The following is a 17,230-nucleotide window of genomic DNA, read 5'->3' as shown; positions in this document are numbered from 1 at the left end:
CAGGAGAACATCGGGAGAACGGCAGTAGAATATCAGGAGATCATCAAGGGAACAGCAGTAGAATATCAGGAGATCATCAAGGGAACAGCAGCAGAATATCAGGAGATCATCAAGGGAACAGCAGGAGAACATCGGGAGAACGGCAGTAGAATATCAGGAGATCATCAAGGGAACAGCAGGAGAACATCGGGAGAACGGCAGTAGAATATCAGGAGATCATCAAGGGAACAGCAGGAGAATATCAGGAGATCATCAAGGGAACAGCAGAACATCGGGAGAACAGGCCTCAGTCGTCAGATCATCAGCTCAGCTCAGCAGCTGGTGAGGCGCCTTGCGGTTCAGACTGGGTGACAAGACAAGACAAGACAAGACAAGACAAAATCTTTATTAACGAGGGTAATAGATAAGCAAGTAACATGCTTTTTTTACATCCAGCCCTCGCCCTAAAGAGGGAATAAAGCTAAAAAAAGCGAAAATGAGCACAAAATCAAAACACAATCAAAATATACCATTATTTCACCATTTAAAGCCATTCCACAAAAGGAAGAAGAAGAGAAGAAAAGAAAAAAAAATCATGAAATACACACACACACACACACACACACACACACACACACACACACACACACACACACACACACACACACACACACACATACACACACAGATGCACCCACTCAAGAGAGAGTGAGAGGGAACCCACAAATTGTCGAAAGCAATGTTGGTGACGAGTATGGGCGCCACCCCCAGGACAGTGAAGAGACAGGATGGAGGAAAACTGTTGAAAAAGACTGTTGGGGAAGGGGGGGGGGGGAGTCGTCCTTTCCAGGTCCAGTTGGGATGTGGAACTCTTCCTTCTCTAGAGGAGGTGCAGGGTAATGTGTGTGTGTGTGTGTTGAAGCTCATGTACGTTTATGTGTATTAAACTGTGCTTTCATATCTGTGAAACTGCATGTTTGGTGCATAACTGTTATGCATGTGTGGGTGTATGTGTGAATGTGTGTCTTCATGTTTTAGATTTATTTGCTTATTTATCATCATTGTGATCTTATTTATTTATTAATTTATTTATTTATTAATTTATTTATTTATTAATTAATTATTATTATTATTATTATTTTATTTTTATTATTATTACTACTACCTTTTTATATTATAATTATTATTTATTTATTTATTTATTTATTTATTTATTTATTTATTTATTTACTTATTTATGTAAGCTTATCTATTATTTATTCACCTTTTTTTTTCTTTTTCTTTTTTCTCAGGGCCTGACTAAGCGCGTTGGGTTACGCTGCTGGTCAGGCATCTGCTTGGCAGATGTGGTGTAGCGTATATGGATTTGTCCGAACGCAGTGACGCCTCCTTGAAACTCCCTGAAACTGAAACTGAAACTTCTCTGCACTTTACACTCAATGAAGAGGAGCATCAGGAACGGATCAATACATGGTATCGTTCGGGTATACCTGAATGAACATGTGCCCCGCTCCACCCTACAGTGTTGGAACTCCAGACGATCAGATGCCGTTAAAGATCTTGAAGCGAATTTGGTGTGTATAAGTTTGGTGAGGTTTCGCCGCCTCCTAACTGAGTAAAGTGTTAACTTCAAACGCGAGCCTGCGCAAGTAATAGGTAATACATGTGGGAAAGTCAAACAACCGAAATAATAACACGGATTGGAGGAGAAGAGAAGAATAAGAAAACAAAGGGGTGGGGTGGGGGTGGGGGTGGGGAGGGGGGTTATACGCTAAATCCGTGACAACACTTGCACATCAACTCACTATAAATGTTACATACATTTTTTTTTCTGCTTCCACCTGACAACACAGCATGAAGTCTGTACATTAATTTAGATATGATTAATATCAAAGGGACTGTTCATCTCCAATTCTGTTGGTTAAAATTCATAAACGTTGTTTATTAAATCTCAGGTAGGAGAACTACAGCATCTCCACCTCGCAATTTTCAGCTCCCAAGTTACCGCCCAACAGCATTAATTTACACATAAGCTCGCCCACCATGCGCGGACCTCTCTGCTGCTCGAGGCGTTACTCAACCGACGGGCCGTATAGTAGTGTCTCCGTTGCCTCTTCGACTGGCTGCTCAATCATCCGCGCGATTTGGAACACTCCACTTTTATCCTGCCCTCTTAAATTCGATTCCTTGGTAAAAAGTGGACACACTTGTGGTATCTATTCACCGTAGTCTAGCTTGCCCCTGACAAGGTTCGAACCTAAGCTAAAGCATAGTAAACAGTTCTCTGCTCCTTTGACAATATCAACTTTTGCAAGTACACGTAATAACCAGCGGTTTACGTTTTTCGTGCATGATGTATGTCCAGCTTCGCTTCTTCCTTCTCGTCGTCCCCTTCGTCATCAGAATTGTCCTTTTCCCCCTTTCCTTCGCCAGACACGTCTTCTTTCCTTTTCGTTGTTATACTCGTCCTTTTTTTTCCCTCATCGTCGTTTTATCCTCGTCCTCTTTTTCCTCTTCGTCGTAATACTCGTTCTTTGTTCCCTCTTCGTCGTCAGACTGGTCCTTTCTCCCCCCTCTTCGTCATTATACTCATCCTTTTTCCCCTCTTCGTCGTTATACTCATCCTTTTTTTCCCCTATTCGTCGTTATACTCGTCCTTTTTTCTCCTCTACGTCTTTATACTCGTCCTTTTTCCCAATTTCTTCTTCGTTATACTCGTCCTGTTCATTCCCTCTTCGTCGTTATACTCGTCCTTTTTACCCTCTTCGTCGTTATACTCGTCCTTTTCATTCCCTCTTCTTCGTTATACTCGTCCTTTTCATTCCCTCTTCTTCGTTATACTCGTCCTTTTTCCCTCTTCGTCGTTATACTCGTCCCTTTTCCCAATATATCCGTCGTTATACTCGTCCTTTTTCCCCTCTTCGTCGTTATACTCGTCCTTTTTCCCCCTCTTCGTCGTTATACTCGTCCCTTTTTCCAATATATCCGTCGTTATACTCGTCCTTTTTCCCCTCTTCGTCGTTATACTCGTCCCTTTTCCCAATATATTCGTCGTTATACTGGCCCTTTTTCCCACTTTCTTCGTCAGACTCGTCCTTTCCCTCTCTTCTTCGTCGCAAAATTTTTCCTTTTTGCTCTCTCCGTTAACAGACTCTTGTTTTCATCATACTCTTTTCCTCCTTTTCGTCGTCAACCTCGTCCTTTTTCTATTCTTCACACACACACACACACACACACACACACACACACACACACACAATATATATATATATATATATATATATATATATATATATATAAACGCACGTGCGGCGCACACACACACACACACACACACACACACACACACATCTTACCGCCTCCCACCCCTGCGACCACCCCCCCCCCCCCCACACACACACACAGAGTGTCATAGACCTACCAACCCAACCCACATAATCCCCCCCCCCACTCCTTCCCAACCCCCCACCCACCCACACACACACACACACACACACACGTACACACAGAGCCAGTGTGAAGCAGACGTTTGTAAAGAAGAAGAAGACGGAGAGAAAAAAGACAGAAAGATGCTCCTCTGTTCAGTCACTGAGTCCACCCGCCCCTTCATTTGCAAAAGACATGACCGTAAAACACGAAGCCTCGTTGACAAGTTACCGCTGGGTCAAGGAGTCTATGTATTCGCACTATGCATATCTGCCCACTGTTTGGTCGTGTTTATGAGTTCATTTGGTATTCAGGTACAAGACATACCTAAAGAAGAAAGAAAGAACGAAAGAAAGAAAAAAAAAAAAGAAAGAAAGCATAGAAAAAACACAGTAGAGTGGTTGTTAGGACTAACCCTCATAGAGACTGTCATGTACAATACGCAGAGCTTGCGGTTTTTGATGTGAAGTTAAAATGTAGTAGCTAGATACACTATTAGTTGCGAAAACTAACCCTATATCCATTTTTTTTTGGTTTTAATATGAATTGATTTCTTAAGGACAACGCCGTTGCTGTTGTTGCGCTGTGTGTGTGTGTGTGTGTGTGTGTGTGTGTGTGTGTGTGTCGTCGTCGTCGTCTTCAGTTTAACGTCTTTCCACGTGGTGGTATTAGACGATAAAAAACACACCAAAAAACAAAAAAAAAACGTGGGGGTAGGGGTGTGGGAGGGGGAGGGGTAAAACTGTGTGTATATGTGGAGGGTGAATAGGGAGAGACAACGCTAGGGAGAATAGAAAAGCTATAAACGCCAATATCAAACACTATAACAAAATAAATGTCCTATAGGACTACGCAACAAACCTTCTGCAATAACAAACAACATATTGGAATTGTTAATAACACATTCAAAAAAACTTTTGGTGAAGTCTGGCAAAAAAAGATTTTAGATTCTGACATTCGAATATTACATGTGTTTGTGTGTGTGTGTGTGTGTGTGTGTGTGTGTGTGTGTGTGTGTGTGTGTCCGAGAGAGAGAGAGAGAGAGAGAGAGAGAGAGAGAGAGAGAGCTTTTCGGTGTTTTAGGGGGATTCTTGTGGGGGGACCGGGGTGGATCTGGTTTTGCACACATGAAATAAGGCACTTCTTTAAAGGTTACCCTTTCCCCCTACATATTAACAGTGCACGTTACATGCGATGAATCTATATCCTTTTTGTTCTATGCTGATGGCTTTTTCACAGAATCTAAGAGGGATGAAAGTGATTTTAAAAATAAAACTCCACGAAGGGACAGACGTGTTCCAAATCAATAAGGCTATATTTGTTTTGTTTTTTTTTAAATCAAATATGTCTATACTTTTGTTTTTAGAGAGAAGGTGCTGTAGCCATATCGGGCTTTTGAAAAATGAAAGGAAAAAACACAAAAAGTCATACCTTACCAAAGATGTCAACAAATGCAACGCAACTATACTAATGCCATTCCGTACAAATCATCACAGTGATAAAGATGTTAGATGTCACTTAATGATTCATAGATACAAGAATACTATATTATCTTTAAAAAGAAAAATTGATGACAAGTTTGCTAGAAAAAAAGACATAAAAAATGAAATTAACTAAAATACAAACGTAAAGAAAGGTAGAAGAAAGAACATTTTCAGTTTCAGTTTCAGTAGCTCAAGGAGGCGTCACTGCGTTCGGACAAATCCATATACGCTACACCACATCTGCCAAGCAGATGCCTGACCAGCAGCGTAACCCAACGCGCTTAGTCAGGCCTTGAGAAAAAAAAAGAAAAAAAAAAAGATAAGCTTACATAAATAAATAGATAATAATTATGATATAAAAAAGGTAGTAGTGATGAAAATATTTTTTTTTTAAATAATAATAATAATAAATAAGAAGAAAGAACAACACACAAAAAAACAAAACTTCCCAATCATACATAAAATTATAAAAATTTGGCTCAGCACACAACACATTGAGAAGTTTCCAGGAAACCAACTGCTGAATGGACTGGAAAACAGAAAGCAGGAGGAAACCGGAAACTATTTACACACATTAACAAACAGTAAAGAGTGGTAACTCTCTCCATTCTGTGCGGCTTGTTCAGGTTATTTTGTATTTGCACATTTCTTCTGTCTTTGCTGCTGTGTGCACATGTCAGATGATCGGTAAAAGGACATGCCCGGCGCTTCCTTTTCGAGGAAGTGTCTGGGTTTGGTCCAATGTACCTTTTATTTACCTGTGTGCTAGCTGAATCGGTTGCGTAAGCAGCACTGACTTGAAGTTGTGTACCTTGTGAATGGAGAGAGTTACCACTCTTTACTATTTTTGTTAATCATTTCATCTCCTGGCCTCATTGGTTGTTAATTTCCTTATTAACACAAATGTTTTTATTAGTTGTGGGCATGGTGATTTCGAGGGTATGGTTCTTGCTGGGTGAAGTCGACGGCTGCGTGGTGGTAGTGTGTTTGCGTGGTAAGCAGGCTTTGCCACCTAGTCAACGTCATTGTCTGTGTCCGGATAGGCTGTGAGAGAGAGACTCAGTCGGGGAGTTTCAGTGCGAGAGAGACTCAATAAGGACTTTTGATAAAAGAAGCAATCAAGAATCGCTACCACAAAAAAAAAAAAAAAAAAAAAAAACAACGCACGCACGCACGCACGCACGCACTCACACACACACACACACACACACACACACACACACACACACACACACACACACACACACACACACACACACACGCACACGAAGAGACAGAGAGGCTCACACACACACACACACACACACGTTTCACGTTTTAATTATCCTTTCACACACCTACTGGAATATGGAAAATTACATTAAGAAAATACACATGCACAATGTATCTTCCCAACAAGAAAACGGTGGATATAATAATGAGAAGACAGAGAAAAAACCGCCACACTTTAAAAGAAGAAAGACCGAGAAGAAAGGGACACAGAGAGAGAGAGAGAGTCAGAGAAAGAGATAAGAGGGACGAGAGACAGCAACGGAGACAGTGACAGACACACACACACACACACACACACACACACACACACAGACGTTTCCGCTTGACGGGCAGAAAACAGAGACTGAATCACCGTGACAGGAACAACACAGGCTAAGACAGATCTCCCTGAGGGATTCCTCTCTTGACGGGGCGACAAAACGTGCGTTGCTCCCAGAACAGAAGGACCGGGGGGCACTACGTACTGTTGAAAAGAGATCATAGAAAGACAGGCAGGAGAAAAGGAAAAGGATAAATACAGAATGACAGAAAGAAAGAAAGAAAGAAAGAAAAGAAGGGAGGAAAAAGACAGCAGGAAAAAAAAATGAGAGGAAAAGAAGGCAGAAAAAGAAGGAAAGAAAGAAACATAAAGTAACAAGACAGAAAGAAGGAAAGAAAAAGGAAAAAAGAATACATAGAAAAAGATAAAGAAGTGGAAGGAAAAAACAAAAGCACGGCAACAAAGACACAAAGAACAATGAATGAAAATTAGAAACAATACACATAATATATTGTTGAACAAACAATTAAAATATGATTATTTTTCTTAGAAACATACCAAAGAGAAAGACACTTAGACAACGATAGAAAGGGGGGAAAAAACAACGAAAAAGACAGTTCATATAACAATACACAATTAACACGAATAACACATGAATTCATTATGCCAGTGGCAATAGAAGTTACAGACAACATTAATGTAGACTGAAAGATGTTTTAACAGGTTCAGTGGATGTATCTGAACAGCAGCAGCAACAACAACAACAACAAAACATGTTCACAAACGCACATGCACACACTCACACTTCACGTGTAATATCACTCAAGGTGAAAAGACTTTGAATTGACAAATCCGAAACAAGACGTTGAATTTACCAATCAGAGCACAAGGGAAAACCCTAGCTTCACAATATCAAACAACTTATTTGGGGTTTGAGGGGGGAGGGGGGGGGGGGGTGCTCCACCTCACCCCCTTAACATCTTTTGATTAAACTGATCCCTTAATAAGAATCTCAAAGAATGCACAGAAGACGCGGTTTAATTAATTAGTTATTGTCAGTTAGCGTGCGCATATTAGTGTTGCAATTGACCTCGATACCACCTCCAGGTTATAGGGTAAACAGGAATAACCACCCCAAGTGAGGGAGAGAGGGCGGGAGGTAGGGTAGGGTGGGGGGGCGGGAGGGGGGGTGCGGGGGGGCGGCTCTGTCTAACGTTACACTCACACCACCAGAACGGCGACACCTTCAAAGTTGGCAGGCTTAATGGAATGAGACTGAAAAGAAAATGCCTCTTTTAGGGGTGTGGTAGAAGGACGGAAAGGGTTGGTGGAGGGAGGTGAGGGGAGGGCAGAGCGCCCTCCGGAATTCCAACTCACAACATTCTGACTTGCAAAGCGTGGTGTCTAAACGGTAGGGCCATCTATGCAAGACATCCATCCACCATGCCGTCCCAAGACGCGAAGGAAATGCGGACATTTTTTTTTTTCTTCATTTTATTGCCGACGCACTAAGTCTTGTCTCCTCCTCCTCCTCCTCTTGTGACGAAACCCAAAGAGGATTTACAACGGAAATGTTTCTCCTGCCACTTGATCCTCTTGCTCGCAAATCGCCATTAAGATCTTCCTCAAATCCTCGGAAATGACTTGGCAACTGCGGTAAGTAAAATAACTGAAATCCCCGTCATCAGTGACACGCACACTTACCTGGATTAAGTCCCCACCTAGAATCCATAAACTTTACAGGGAGCCCTACCTGTGAATGGTCACATCAGTAGTGTTTCTTAACCTCGCATGAGTATGCTATCGTTATACTGACAGTCAAACGAACGCTGCTGAAAAAAACAACAACAACAAACCAACAACAAAACAAGAAAGAAAAAAAAATCGCAAAACTTGCAGTCAAACCAACTCCGGTGGTTTGAAAAAAAAAAAAAAAATGGATGTGATGAGAGCGCACGCGTGTCAAAGGGAGAGAAGAGATGGCCATGTCAAAGGTTAACGCTCTTGGGGGGTGGTGGGGGAGCATGGGCCACTGCTTAGGAATTAGGTGTCCTTCCGTGCTGCAGCTCGCTAGAAGCTTCAAGTTTCTCCAGCCAGCAGCTCTAGGCTAAGCCTGTTGCGTGCTCGCCTCAGTTAACCTGGATCCATCACAATAGTACACAAGTAGACTCATCTCACAATGAGGGGCCTTGTGTGTGTGTGTGTGTGTGTGCCTCGTGTGTGGGGGAGAGAGGTGCGATGTGTGTGTGTGTGTGTGTGTGTGTGTGTGTGTAAGGAATCGCTGGTGACTTAACCTTACTGGCTGGTGTGGTGTGTGGGGTCTTTTTCTTTTATGTCAATGGCTTTTAGCGATCTGTGGTCTGTCTTTAGTTTCGTGTGTGTGTGTGTGTGTGTGTGTGTGTGTGTGTGTGTGTGTGTGTGTGTGTGTGTGTGCCCGGGTTACATTTTCCATTTACACTTTTTGTACATAACTGTATTTTGTTATGAATTCTTAAATTCTGAACTGGGAAGTAGCTCTACAATGCACATGTTCCCGTTTGGCTTGTGAGGAATCTCCCTGCTTGAAACATCTTCCCATTGACTGATGACTGTTAAGGGTTAATTTTTCGCAAACCTAAAAGACATTATTTCTTTTGACATGACATTTGTAAATGAACATAAATTTTCCTAAATCAAGAGAAACCAGTTATGTCTCTTATCGTGGAAACTTACTTTTTCTTTGTATGTATTTGGGTTTTTGGCTCCAGTGAGCACTTTCTTTCTTTAATTTCTGACATCTCTCTCTTTGTTTGCATTCATTCATTCATTCATTGCCCATCGCTCCCGGTGGAGCATAGGCCATCAACGACCCCTCGCCATCATACTCTGTTCTGGGCTGTTCTGGCCATTCCAGTCCAGTTTGTCCCTTGTTGCTTCAGCTCTGCCTCGGTGTCTCGCCTCCAGCTGTTGCGAGGCCGGCCTCTTTTCCTCTTTCCCTGCGGGTTCCAGGTCAGGGCTTGGCATGTGAGACTCTTTGTTTGCATGGTAAAGATGCACAAAGATGCATGTTGCAGGTAATGTTTCAATGCCCATGGAGGATTCTTTTTCAAAGAAGGTTCACGAAATAAATTAATTGCCTCTTATCTCTCTTAGTTTCCCGACATTCGGTCTGAAGTAAGTCATGCTATCACAATTACGTACAATAAAAATGTAACACTTGGCTATTTATTTGAAGACAACTGTAGCAAGAAAATCAGTGTGTTTGTCAATACGGACATAATCATGACCATTTACATATCAACGAACTTTATGTCTTCGATTAGAATACAGAAAATCGGCATAGGCAGAAAAAAATGTATCTTCCGTCTCACAATCAACATAATCATGCATATTTGGACGTCGCTGGTTTCAAACAAGATAAAACGGTTTGTTTTTGGTTTTGGTGTTGTTGTTGTTTTTTGTTTTTTTTTGGGGGGGGGTTGTTTGTTTTGTTGTTGTTGTTGTTTTTTGTTGTTGTTGTTAATATTGTTTTTGTTTTTGTTTCTTTTTGTTTTGTTTTCCAAACGAGTTCTTCATTCACATGGGTAGCTTTTTATGTCATATCTTGGACGTGTTATGACACGGCATTGTGAAGTTTTCACTTTGATCATTACTCGGTTTATTTATTATTTTTTAACTTCACTTTATGTTCCTGTTTTATAGAGACTTGGGGTAGGCTTGACAAGCGAGCACCTGCTTCCTATTTCTTTTTTCTTTCTTTTTTCAAAACAGATGTAGTACAGCGTAAATGGATCGGCCGACACACTTTGACACTTCCTTGAAACTGAAACTCTGAAGTTCTCTGGATCCATGTGCGTGGTATCTACATACATCCCTCCGTGGGCGCTGATGGACTTCTTAAAAGAAGTGAACATTTTTAACCAGATTTGAAGGTTTTAAACTATGGAAGGTTGTTTTTTTTTTTTTTTTTTTTTTTTTTTTTTAAACTTTGGAGTGGGAAGTTTGAAGTGGTGACTCGTTTTAATTGTTTGTTTTTTTCTACCCTTGTAGTAGTTATTAACGCGGCGATAGCCTCGAGATGGCCTTAGTGGTCGGTGATGCTCTAAGCACCATAATTTCATTTCATCTACATACATATCTACATACATTCTGATTCGGGAAACTGTAGAAAGCAAAATGAAACGCAGCTGTAATAGATCACTTTGTGTCACTGCTGTTTAAAAAGAGGACATCGATTACTGATTATTATCTCAGATTTTCATCTCGTGTGCTGCCTTACCACGAATTTTCGTGCAAATACAAAAAACTAAAGTTTATAAAAAACCTTTTTTGGTGGTAGTTGAATCCTCTTTGTTTTTACACGACGTTTCGGACCATAGGCCCGTTGTCAAGTGATGAGAAGAGGACAGTGTGAATAGGAAAGCCTATGTGAGGAAAGGGTGATGACATCTCACTACTTTGTTTGTTTTTGTTTCTGTGTGTGTGTGTGTGTGTGTGTGTGTGTGTGTGTGTAAGTATGTATTGCACTGAATGGTGATCAGCAAGTGTTTTAGTGTGCATGGTCCATCAAAACAGAAAGTAGTGAGATGCCATCACCCTTTCCTCACATAGGCTTTCCTATTCACACTGTCCTCTTCTCATCACTTGACAACGGGCCTATGGTCCGAAACGTCGTGTCAAAACAAAGAGGATTCAACTACCACCAAAAAAGGTTTTTGTAAACTTTAGTTTTTTGTCTTTGAAGAATCATGCAGTCATTTTTGTCTCCTTCGTGCAAATAGTTCAATGAACTGTAGAATTTTCAGACAGGCTGAACACTCCTGACGTAACCCTTTTGTAGCCTGGCTGGGCTATAAACAACCAGTCGAAACAAAAAAGATGTACTGATATGTAAAACCAGCTACTAAAAGTACGAGTTCTTAAATGTCTTCGACAGTTCGTGTGACATAAAACTTAGGCTCTTAAATGTCATCAGCTCTGCGTGTAACAAAACAAAATGTACCGTTTACCAGGAAGAAATATATACATACATTTTTACAAAAATAGCATTGAAATCTTTGTCGTTTTTAACATTATTGTTCAGGACACACCAAGACACAACGTAATCTAAATATGCAGAGGGGCAGACAGACAGACAGACAGGCAGCGAAAAGGGAGGGAGGGAGAGAGAGAGGTACTGAGCTGAGGATCTCTTGAAATTATTTATACCCACAACTATATCTTCATTGCGTACAGCCCAACCGACAGAACAGGGCCACATCAAGGTTAGAATAGTCTGTAAACATCAACCCTAAAAATAATAAAATAATAAATAATCAAATGCATATATAAATGAATAAATAATGTCACAACAACACAAAATGTAAAGGACTGTAAAGAAACCCAAAAACAAACAACAACAACACCCCAAAAAAAAAACCAACTCCCCCCCCCAAAAAAAAAAAAAAAAAACAAACAAAAAAACAACAGGGTTTTCTTAAGTTTGGTCAGGCTTTCTCTGCATTTGTGGAAGTAGTGGGGCTGGCCTTGGTTTCTGTCAGTAAGAGCAAGGGTTAGTAGAGTCAACGTCTTCGACAGGAATTCACTCTGAAGAAGAGTGCACTTCGTTCGTTACACCTGACACTGTCGCACGGTGACAATACGTATGGTACGGCCTGCACAGTAAAACTTATACAGCGCGGTACATCGTGAAAATTTGACCTCCCAAACAAAAGTACCCCCCCCCCCACCCCCAACCCCTCCTCTCCCGCGCGCCCCCCTTGGATTTATCCTGGATCAAGACCAATCTTACAGATTTTGTTTTCTTTACGTTCATTCAAAAAGCTTTTTAACAGATACATAAGTGATATGCAAAAGAGAAAAGAACTACCGGCACATCCTTCCATCGACCATAATATCATTGTGTAGATAGTAATTATCAGGTAAACGAAAAACACTCAGATAAGAGAAATCATATAATTTTAAGGCACACGCGAAATAGAAAATTAATAAAGGAATAACCTGTATGGGTTTCCTTGGTTACTATGTACGTCTTAACTATCAGTTATAAGAAAAATGTTCAGGTAAACACACACACACACATACACACACACGCGCGCGCGCGCGCGCACTCACCAACACACACACACACACACACACACACACACCTTAAGACGCAAGTTGTACAGAAATAAACGAACACTCCGTACCGCACACCCTTCTTTAATCACTTTTTTTATATACACATCCATCCTCATGTAAACCCAAAACATTCAGGAAAGAAGTATTCAACTTTCTAAGACACCAACAGCTGAATACACACTGGGATCATTTTAAATCAGTCTCAACAGGACTCGATCGAAAATTGAAAAAAAAGAAAACAAGAGAGGCAAGGCCTTCAAGACTCACTTGTGGCAAATTAAGTCCCCTAGCATTAATTACAGAGTAATTTCCCTTTTTTACTATCTGCACCAAAACAACGTTTGCAAAAATAAATAAAACTTCCATGCTTAGCAAAAGAAGTTCCTGTTTGAACAAAAAAATGATAATAATGACTGCTCTTGTTGTTGTGTCGAATATCAGATCAAAGTGCCAAGTTTAGAGAATACAAAAAATATAAATATAACAGTAAATGCACTTCATTTTTTTTTTTTTTTTTGTGCCCATCCCAGATGAGCAATATTGTTTTAAACAAGATGACTGGAAAGAACTGAATTTTTCCTATTTTTTTGCCTAATTTGGGGTCAACTGACAAAGTATTTGCAGAGAAAATGTCAATGTTAAAGTTTACCACGGATACACACACACACACACAGACAACCGAACACCGGGTTAAAACATAGACTCACTTTGTTTACACAAGTGAGTCAAAAAATAGGCTTGATCCCTGCAAACACATTTTGTGTCCTTAGTGTGTGGGTGTTTGTTCGGGAGGGGTGTGGGCAGTGGAGTGCAGACGCGACAATTTTGCTTTGATCAGTGTGTATGTGACCGCACGTGCGAATGTGTGTATAATATGTGAGGGTTGGGTGGAAAAGATGTGTGCGTGCCTGTGTGTACTTGTGTGCTTAAAAATGACACACACACACACACACACAGACACACACACACACATATATATATATATATATATAGGGGGGGGGGGGGGGTGCAAGAGTTTATCAAACACTGGTCCAGAAAAATCCGAGGCAGTTATTTTTTTAGTGGGAGAATCTTTATCGTCACATACACCGGCTAGGCAGCGTCACCGAGCGTGAGCTCAACCCCAGCAGACATTCCTCTGTCAGGATTTATGTTTTCCTTGAACTGTCTTCACAAACGCCGTTTACTGTCTGTCCACGGATCGTTTTAAAGCCATCCAGAAAAAAAAAGAGTAAAAATCCTAAATTCCCGAACATGCTTTTTTTTGTTTTGTTTTTTTAACCCTGATACACAACACTCTTTGTTTCATTTTCAGTCTTCTCGTTTTTGACACCGACATTTTTACTCTGCAATAGAAATTTGCGCTTTTCTTTTTTGCATCTGCATACACTTAATTTTCTTGATTATTTTTATTAAGTGAATCTTGGGGGGAAAAATCAATGCATCCGTTGCGTGGGCATATTTCAGCTTGATTTCTGAACAGAAATAAGGTGTTTTCCAAGGTAACAACAACAAATAATGTTCCATAAATGAAACAAAAAGTTTTTGAAGAACCCAATTAATTTCTATTTTCATCTGATATGTGAATGTATGTTAGAAAATAATGTCTCGAGTGCGTCTACCGTGGAAATGTTGTCTTCTTTTTTGTCTCATTCGCCACTTTAATTCATCTTTGTTCACGTGAATCATTAGTTTAGTTTTTGTTTTTGTTTTGTTTTGTTTTGTTTTTTGACTCACTTGCATAAACAAAGAGAGTCTATGTTTTAACTCGGTGTTCGGTTGTGTGTGTGTGTGTGTGTGTGTGTGTGTGTGTGTGTGTGTGTGTCCGTGGTAAACTTTAACATTGCCATTTTCTCTGCAAATAATTTGTCAGTTGACACCAATTTAGGCATAAAAATAGGAAAAATTCAGTTCTTTCCAGTCATCTTGTTTTGAAACAATATTGCACCTCTGGGATGGGCACAAAAAAATAAAAAAAGAAGCAAAATTATATGCAAACTGCATGTACTCTTTTTTGTTGTTGTTGTTTTTTATTCTCTAAACTTGGCACTTTGATCTGATATTCGACACAACAACAGCAGTCATTATTATCATTTTTTGTTCAAACAGGAACTTCTTCTGCTGAGCATGGAAGTTATATTTATTTTGCAAACGTTTTGGTGCAGAAAGTAAAAAAGGGAAATTGTAATTAATGCTATGGACTTAATTTGCTTTAAACTGATCTTTCTCATCTTAAACATTACATTTTGAAATTATACTCAATACATAAAAAGCTTGTATGTTTTACTCTCAGTGTACAGGGTTTCACTATGTTCATTTGCCCAAGTGGTCTTTTTTGGAAAATACTAAAATCAATACGACGAGTGGAATTTATAGATGTATTGGCTGAGCTCTGAAGGTCATGGGTAAAAATCAATTGCGTACACATATTGTACACATTCAAAGCGCATGCTCATATTCTTCGCGAACGCGAACGACGCCATTTTGCTTCAAGTTGTTGACCTGCCCGTTCAATCCTATATTCAATCGACAATACCTGATAACATGTGATGGAAAGTTGGAGAAGGAGACCGTTAAATATTTATTCAGAGAAAGATTTGTGAACGCCTCATCACTTACTGGATTATGCCCCAAACTGACATAACAAAATATCCACAGAATCAATCGGAATTCACAGTTAAAAATAATAAACCATATGAGTTAATACCCTTGAATTGATGAAACGTAAAACAAATTCCAGTCTTGACTTTTTTCAAAAGACGTTTAGAAGTACTTGTACTTGGCTCTACGTGTTATTTGTTTAACAAAATACTCAATGTTTATATCAACTTTAAAACTATAAAGCTAGAATGAACATAAAAGAGAAATTGAATCGACCGTGTCAACCGGGTGTAATTAACTGAAACCTGTACATCTATCTAGAGCCAGAGAAAACGGCTAAATTTTGCAGTGTGATTGCGGCAATAGCCACGTCTCCTTTACCGTGGACTTAAAAAATAATTCTTAATTGCCCTTAAAGATTTTTTGAATGCCCAAGATACACCAGAATAATATGATTTAAACAGCGTTCTCACCGCGAATACCGCAATCGATTTATCGCCCTTTAAAAAAGCATGTTTAAATATCATATTTTTGAACGTCAGTTAAGGAGCCACGATAGTGTATTGGGTAAGACAGTTTCTTCACACCCGAACACGCGGTGTTCGAATCTGCCGTTAGGACTTGTTTTTTATTTTTATTTTAACACGAAGCTTTATAATAACAAATACAGAACACATTTTTACGATTATTTTTTTTAAAGTGTATCACAAGTGAGTCTTGAAGGCCTTGCCTCTCTTGTTTTGTCTTGGTTTGTTTTCTTTCTTTTTTTTTCTTTTTTTTTCATTCATTCTTCTCAAAGACTTCGTGTGCATGCTTATGAAAAAAAGAAGTACACATAAGGCTTTAATCTTTTTTTGTGTGTGAGAAACAAAGTTTTGGGGAAAAAACCCAACAAGGAAACATACAGAGAACAATTTTTTTTTTTTAAAGAAAAAAAAAAAAACATATGGGGAATGAAAGCAAGGGGGCCTAAGATGCCATGACAAGTGACACTAACGAGCTGGTCACAAGGTGTCAAGTGGACATTTGTGACTGTCATCTCACCTTCCTCTTCTTATGACTCATTTGTCGCCCACTCGGACCTTTTTTTTCCAGTGTGTGTGTGTGTGTGTGTGTGTGTGTGTGTGTTTGTGCGCGCCCGCGCGCGTGTGTGCGTGTGTGTGTGTGTGAGCTGGAAGGATTGAAATACCCACTCACTCGACCAGCGCGCATTTGGATAACATGGTGGTCATGTTTAGGTTTGTCCCTGATCGCGTTTTCGGACTGTTCGCGCAATTAGGCTGCCTCCACGGAGACAAGAAGCGGTAAAACGGTGACATGACAAGCTAAACCCCAGGCACGGGTCAAGCCGGAAAATAATGACCCCCCCCCCCCCCCCCAACTACCTCGTAACTCTCCCCTTGGTGTGGACACCTCTGGAGTCCGGCCTGCTATTTCTACGTCCGCGTGCGAGGGTTTATTTACTTCGGGGCTGCACGCCATACAGCTAAATTGCCACAGTGAGGGGAGGAACCCTCTTCGTCTTCTTTGTTCGTGGGCTGCAACTCCCACGTTCACTCGTATGTACACGAGTGGGCTTTTATGTGCATGACCGTTTTTACTCCGCCCATGTAGTCAGCCATATTCCGTTTTCTTCGGGGGTGGGGGAGGGATCAAAAAACAACGTCACGCACCTGATTGGGGGTAAGAAGGTATTAAAAAAAAAAAAAATAAAAATAAAAGCATGCACGCAAACTAGTTGTTCAGGAAGTACTTTTATTTTTATCTGGCAGTTATGAGATATTTTGGCTATACGCCACAAACCTGGTTGGAGGGATGCAACCCCCCCCCCCCCCCCCCCCCCGCCCCCCCACCCCACCCAAAAAAAAAAGTAAATGAAAAAACAAATAAATAAAATATATTTAAAAAAAACAAAAAACTGCACGCAAACCTCCCAGGAAACGCCTTTACCTTGACAACAGTTAAACTGATACATGTCACCAACATTTATTTTTGGCTACAAGCCACACACCTATATTGGAATAATCAATAACACACACACACACACACACACACACACACACACACACACACACACACACACACAAATCTACAACAAAGGTCTAAAGAA

The sequence above is a fragment of the Babylonia areolata genome, chromosome 19, assembly GCF_041734735.1.
Source record: "Babylonia areolata isolate BAREFJ2019XMU chromosome 19, ASM4173473v1, whole genome shotgun sequence".
In the NCBI taxonomy this organism is placed as follows: domain Eukaryota; kingdom Metazoa; phylum Mollusca; class Gastropoda; order Neogastropoda; family Buccinidae; genus Babylonia; species Babylonia areolata.
Note: the sequence above shows the minus strand (reverse complement) of the source record.